Source organism: Castor canadensis, chromosome 15 (assembly GCF_047511655.1).
Source record: "Castor canadensis chromosome 15, mCasCan1.hap1v2, whole genome shotgun sequence".
Classification (NCBI taxonomy): domain Eukaryota; kingdom Metazoa; phylum Chordata; class Mammalia; order Rodentia; family Castoridae; genus Castor; species Castor canadensis.
Genome location: NC_133400.1, coordinates 54901161 through 54909099, shown reverse-complemented (window position 1 = coordinate 54909099; position 7939 = coordinate 54901161).

The following is a 7939-nucleotide window of genomic DNA, read 5'->3' as shown; positions in this document are numbered from 1 at the left end:
GAAAACTTGAGACAGAAATTTGAATAACTTGTGATATTTTCATTATTAGGGAAAATAGATCACTGGAGGGGTCAATTGAAAGTTGGCACACCCACCTGGAAGGAGGGTGATGTGGGATTTCGAGGGTGATGTGGGATTTCACAGCCAATGAAGAGGTGATACTCAGGATACAAAAAGGACTTCTGGTGTAGATCCAGTACCAAAGAACAGAAGTATGTCTGACCTCGTTCTGCAACAATATTTGAAACTATTTGATATAACTCTTATTAATAGCCATTAAAAAACAAAGGCTTATGTCAGGCATGGTGGCTCAAGACTGTAGTTCCATGAAACAGAGATTGGAAGGATCAGTTTCAGGACAGCCTGGGCAAAAATTTAGCAATACCTCATCTCAATCAAAAAAAATGGTGCAGTGGTACTTTCTGCAATCCTAGCAATAAAGGAGGCATAAGTAGGATAATCATAATTCAGGATATCCCAGGCAAAAAAATACAAGACACTACCTGAAAATTAACTAAAGAAAAAAGGGATTGATGTGGCTCAAAAGCACTTCCTTATCAAGCCTGCAGCCCTAACTTCAAACACCAGCACTGCCAAAAAATGAAAGGAAGGAAGGAAGGAAGGCAGGAAAGAAGAAAGGAAGGAAGGAAAATGGCTATGAAGGATAACTCTTCATGAAGGTCTAGGCTAATAAGCAGGCTCAACACAAAATTTTGACTATGTAGGAAACGTTGGTTTGCCAACAATGCGTGTAGCTAAAGCAAGGAGCCCCAGCTGCCAAAGCAGAGGGCTACTAATTTAGAAAGAATGGCTGAAGCATTATACTTAATGGAGAAAAACTGAAAACATTCCCTCTAAAATCAGGAACCAGACAAGGATGCCCATTATCTCCACTCCTATTCAACATAGTACTGGAATTCTTAGCCAGAGCAATTAGGCAAGAAGAAGGAATAAAAAGAATACAAATAAGTAAAGAAACTGTCAAAATATCCCTATTTGCAGACGACATGATCCTATACCTTAAAGACCCAAAAAACTCTACTCAGAAGCTTCTAGACATCATCAATAGCTATACCAACGTAGCAGGATATAAAATCAACATAGAAAAATCATTAGCATTTGTATACACTAACAATGAGCAAACTGAAATAAGAATGTATGAAAACAATTCCATTTATAATAGCCTCAAAAAAAATCAAATACCTAGGTGTAAACCTAACAAAAGATGTGAAAGACCTCTACAAGGAAAACTATACACTTCTGAAGAAAGAGATTGAGGAAGACTATAGAAAATGGAGAGATCTCCCATGCTCATGGATTGGTAGAATCAACATAGTAAAAATGTCGATACTCCCCAAAGTAATCTACATGTTTAATGCAATTCCCATCAAAATTCCAATGACATTCATTAAAGAGATTGAAAAATCTACTGTTAAATTTATATGGAAACACAAGAGGCCACGAATAGCCAAGGCAATACTCAGTCAAAAGAACAATGCAGGAGGTATCACAATACCTGACTTCAAACTATATTACAAAGCAATAACAATAAAAACAGCATGGTACTGGCACAAAAACAGACATAAAGACCAGTGGAACAGAATAGAGGCCCAGATATGAAGCCACACAACTATAACCAACTTGTCTTTGACAAAAGAGCTAAAAATATATGATGGAGAAATAGCAGCCTCTTCAACAAAAACTGCTGGGAAAACTGGTTAGCAGTCTGCAAAAAAACTGAAACTAGATCCATGTATATCACCCTATTCCAATATTAACTCAAAATGGATCAAGGATCTTAATATCAGAACCCAAAGTTTAAAGTTGATACAGGAAAGAGTAGGAAATACTCTGGAGTTAGTAGGTATAGGTAAGAACTTTCTCAACGAAACCCCAGCAGCACAGCAACTAAGAGATAGCATAGATAAATGGGACCTCATAAAGCTAAAAAGCTTCTGTTCATCAAAAGAAATGGTCTCTAAACTGAAGAGAACACCCACAGAGTGGGAGAAAATATTTGCCAACTATACATCAGACAAAGGACTGATAACCATAATATATAGGGAACTTAAAAAACTAAATTCTCCCAAAACTAATGAACCAATAAAGAAATGGGCAAGTGAACTAAACAGAACTTTCTCAAAAGAAGAAATTCAAATGGCCAAAAAACACATGAAAAAATGCTCACCATCTCTAGCAATAAAGGAAATGCAAATTAAAACCACACTAAGATTCCACTTCACCCCTGTTAGAATAGCCATCATCAGCAACACCACCAACAACAGGTGTTGGCGAGGATGCAGGGAAAAAGGAACCCTCTTACACTGTTGGTGGGAATGTAAACTAGTACAACCACTCTGGAAAAACATCTGGAGGCTACTTAAAAAGCTAGACATCGATCTACCATTTGATCCAGCAATACCACTCTTGGGGATATACCCAAAAGACTGTGACACAGGTTACTACAGAGGCACCTGCACACCCATATTGATTGCAGCACTATTCACAATAGCCAAGTTATGGAAACAGCCAAGATGCCCCACTACCAACGAATGGATTAAGAAAATGTGGTATCTATACACAATGGAATTTTATGCAGCTGTGAAGAAGAATGAAATGTTATCATTCGCTGGTAAATGGATGGAATTGGAGAACATCATTCTGAGTGAGGTTAGCCTGGCCCAAAAGACCAAAAATCGTATGTTCTCCCTCGTATGTGGACATTAGATCAAGAGCAAACACAACAAGAGGATTGGACTTTGAGCACATGATAAAAGCGAGAGCACACAAGGGAGGAGTGAGGATAGATAAGACACCTAAAAAACTAGCTAGCATTTGTTGCCCTTAACGCAGAGAAACTATAGCAGATTCCTTAAAAGCAACTGAGGCCAATAGGAAAAGGGGACCAGGAACTAGAGAAAAGATTAGATCAAAAAGAATTAACCTAGAAGGTAACACCCACGCACAGGAAATCAATGTGAGTCAATGCCCTGTATAGCTATTCATATCTCAACCAGCAAAAACCCTTGTTCCTTCCTATTACTGCTTCTACTCTCTCTACAACAAAATTAGAAATAAGGGCAAAATAGTTTCTGCTGGGTATTGAGGGAGTGGGGGGAGAGGGAGGGGGCGGAGTGGGTGGTAAGAGAGGGGGTGGGGGCAGGGGGAAGAAATGAACCAAGCCTTGTATGCACATATGAATAATAAAAGAAAAAAAAAGAATGGCTGAGTATAAAAACATACGTACTTGTAAACTAAAATAGCAACTTTTATTGTCTAAATGTGTATTACATGAAGACTGAGGTACTGGATTAGTAGGGACAATCTGGTAGCAAAAACTAACATTAAGGAACTGCAGGATGTTTTAATAACAACACTACAGCAACAGATTGAATAGAAACAAAAAAATGTGCAAAATACCCTAAATCAACTTAGGTAGAAAGAAGAAAATAGAGGGATGAAATAAACTGGGCTATAATACATATAAACTCCCTGGGTAGCTATCTTAAAAAAGCAAACATGTAATTTTTTCTTTCTTTTTTTCTTATAAAAAATTGGAGAAAAGGGCAGAATAGGTCCTCCTGTGGAGGTTGATATCAGTGACAGGGTGGGGAAAGAGTCTAGGACAGTGAATGTGGTACAAATACTGTGTACACATGTATGTAAATGGGAAAATGATATTTGTTGAAACTATTCACGGAATGGGATGGATGAGGGGAAAAAAAAGAGAAGGATGGAAGGGGTGAATTCAAGTATATTTCATATATTATAAGAACTTTTGTAAGTGCCATAATGTACTCCACCCAGCACAACAATAAAAAAAGATTCCCTATGAAAATGTAATCTTTTAATCCATATGCTATTGGCTCAGGAGTAGAAAAATAGATCAATAACACAAAAAAATCCACTAAGAAACAGAAAAAAGGGGACTAATTTAGAAAGAAGAAAAACAGGGTGGATGAACCAATTTAGGTTATAACACATACATACATGGATGTGTCACAATGAACACTCTGTACAGCTGTCTTAAACAAATATGTCTCTTTTTACCAAAAACAGAGAACAAGTAGAACAAGAGAACAGGCCCTGTCTAGGAGTTTGGTACCAGTGGGAGGAGTGAGGATATAAGGAAAGGATGCAGAAATGTGAATATGGTTGAAATATTACGTACTCATGTATGGAAATGGAAAATGAGACCTGTTGAAACTACTCTACGAATAGGGGAGGGAAGATAAAGGAGAATGATGGAGGAGGTGAATTTAACTATGATATATTTAAGAAATCTATAAATGCCACAATGTATCCCCAATACAACAATTAAGTAAATAAAAGATTTTAAAATACCCCAATTCACCGCTATCTGCATGTGAAACAGAATCATCTTCTCTGGGTGTAAGGAACCCTTTTGATTTTGGAAACTTAAGAATGATATTGTAGAAGATGGCTTCTAGGGAAGGCAACCTGATTTTTGCTAAAATGGACACTTTGAGATCCTGACAGCTTATTATAAAAAAGAAATATGTGACCCTCTTTTATCCCATGTGTAGGGATAATTGCAATAAAATGGAGCATGCAGGAGTCCCTACAGATACTGGTCTTAAAATTACCAGGATTTTGACCAAGGATGCAGATCAGTAATAGACCACATGCCTATCCCGTGTGAGGCTCTGGGTCTAGTCTTCACCACTACCAAAAAAAGTGCCCCAACATAGGGAATTCTGCAACCATTGCTACTTCAAATTTGTCTTTTGCTTTGGTTTCTGGCTAATGGAGTCAACTAACCTACTCCCATTTGAAAACTATCTGAGTAGTCTCTGAAATCTCACTGGATGCATAAATATGCAGTAGTTGTAATTGTTTTGAACATCAATCAATGTTTACAAGCATTTTATGTAAACATTTATACATTATAATGACAACAGCAGCATAATGTGACATAGACGCCGTCCATCCTACACAATCTTCAAAAAAGACATCAATTTCTCACTGAAGAAGATCGTCCATATTTTTTGATTCATGATTTACAGCACACATGACAGGTAATCACAAACAAAAGAGTGAGAACTTCATCCTTAGGTACTTTAATAATATTATTTAAACAAATAACAAAGTACATTACCAATTTAATTTCCTTGCTGTCAGTGTAAAATTGACCACTTACACATACTAACAGACATAAGTATCTTGGAAGTTAAATACTCACCTTTGTATATTATCCATGGCTAAGGGAAAAAAGAAGCCTCTTGTCCTACTGGGCTTCAATATATTCCTAAGTTAAAGTGTTTTGATGGACAATTACTATGCTAAGGTCGTTTATCTGAAGTAGGGTAATATATTAAACAAGGAATTCTATATGTATTTCCTCATCTGATATAATATATTGTAATTCATAGTCATCTAAAGGTCAAATAAGTAAAAGTGATTTACATGATTAAACCAACAATATTACCTAAAATAAAATTAATAGTAATAATCATGGTTGTTTTAGTTAATGATGCTGATCACCATGTGCTAGGAAATGACCTAAATGCTATGCAAATAATCTTACAACCACCATTAAGGTTATTATCCTCCCATTTGTATAAGGATATCTATTTGCTGATAAATAATGTTCTCAAAGATCTTACCCCAAACAGAAAAGCTAGGAATTACATCCAGTCTTATATAAATATAAAGCCTTTTTTATCAACAACATATGACTTATCTTCATTTAAAGAAAAATTTTATCCAATTAAACCTGTTTTTCTTCTCCCTCTGTATGTAAATTAAACATAAATATCTGTTATGTTTTGACTATGAATTGCCCCCCCCAAAAATCATGTACTCAAGGACTTGGCACTGAGCTGTGAATCATGAGGGCACTGACTTCATTGATGGGTGAAACCAGTGATGAGCTCATAGTTGATCGGATAATAAAAGAAAAGACATAGTTGGAGGATGCAGTTCACTGGGGTCTGCCTTCAAAGGGAGTGTCTTGTCTGGGATCCTTCCTGTCCTTCTGCTACTGTATGCCATGAGTTGAGGAACCTCCTCTCCCACATGCTTCCACTGCCTTAATATTCCATCTCACCTCAAGCCCAAAGCAATAGTCCAACACTGGATTGAAACCTCTGAAACTGTGACCCAAAATAAATCTATCTTCCTGTAATTCTCTCATTCGTTTCATTACAGGAAAGAATAGCTGACTTAAGCAAAATCCAAATAAATTAGAGAGGAGAAAGAAAAACTGAACCATGTAGTAATACAACTAATACTCATTTAAGAAAAACTTATCATCAATATTCTTCAAACAAAGCAATTTATGCAAAGATTCATCAAAGAGAAAATAATTTTCAAAATTTGTTTATGCTTAACATAGAATTTTAAAGGAAAAGTATGTAAGAAGCAGAGGTGAAATTCTATAAAATTGTTAAAAATTTTCATTGCAAATAAAAACTTAAACTAAACTTCCATACTTTTGAAAACAAATAAGAGATATGAAACTCCATTAGCTAATTTAAGATCATAAGACCAATATAATCAAATAACAAATAACAAAAATGAGTCAATATTACAGGTGAACATGAACCCAACTGTATACCTTTCTTTGTATCGATCAGTCAGAATAACTGCTTTTCTAACAAATTATTTCTCATTATATTCCAATGAATATAAATTAATCTTCTTCCTATCAAATTAATGGTTCTGATTTGAGTGACTGTTAGTACTCTAGAACACGACTAAGATTTTTTAAAGAATAAACAACTATATCTATCCAGCTTATCCATTATACATATATTTGCTTTCTTTTTTACTAAAAATTCTGCCAATGCTGTTTTTCCTTAGTTTAAGTAAAAGTGGTATATGGCATTTGATAAAAAAAAAAAGTCTTTCATAACTCAAAAAAATTATATATTCTTCAACTGAATGGACAATCTTATAAAAGACTAAGCAAACATAAAAGTTGAAATGGAGAGTAAATAAATATTATTCTCTTTTTTTTCTCACAATTCCACACTGTCAGGTGTTTGCTCCTTCCCTATGAAACAGCCCTCACTTGCCTAGACTCCCCACATGAACTCCACTCTTCTCCAAATCTCACTTCAATCATTTATAGGAACATGAAACTTTGTTTCTGTCATAGCATTTATTATGAAATTTTCATTTTATATAATTGATCCCATCTAAACCAAGAGCTTCTTAAAGAAGGAGCTATACTTTTATCTCCATTGCCCCAAACTCTAAAACATAGTAGCAATGGTTTTAAGTATTCTTATAGAATGAATGAGCTAAATTATTATCTATAACCAGAGTTCTCGGTCTATATTACAAATAGTGTTTACCATGCCTCAACATAAAAATTCTACAATCATCTGTTTTTTAAATACTACAAAAATGTACATGAAAATTCTAGTATTAAATAAGTCTCTTTAACTCTACCTAACACTTACTTTATAATGTTTTTTGTGACATTCACAGTTGAAAAAGTAGAGTTTGGGGATATAGTGTTGGTAGCATCTCAGTAACATGGGATATTTCCATTAGGCTTTGGAAGAAACTCACTTGTTCTCTTTTATTTATAGTGTCATGAACTCTGATTCCAGTTATCAGGTGCTCATACTCCAAATGGGCCACTAAGATAATGGGCTCTGAATTAAAAGTCATGTGATTTACATTAACTTTGATTACTTTTTACTATTAAATGAAAAATTTATATCTTAGCTGTAAGAAAGCTCAGTACAAAATTTTATTCTGACTTAAAACGATAATCCAGCATGTGCCCCTGATGCACATGTACTATTTTAAGTTAATAATTATTCTGTTTCCATGTTAGTTACTATTTAATGTTATTTTTATTTTAGGAAAAATATAAATCAGAAATAAAAATTCAGTGGTTTATTAATAAAAATTTTAATACTTATTTGTTATTTTTAGTGTAATGAAAGACACAAAGTATCTT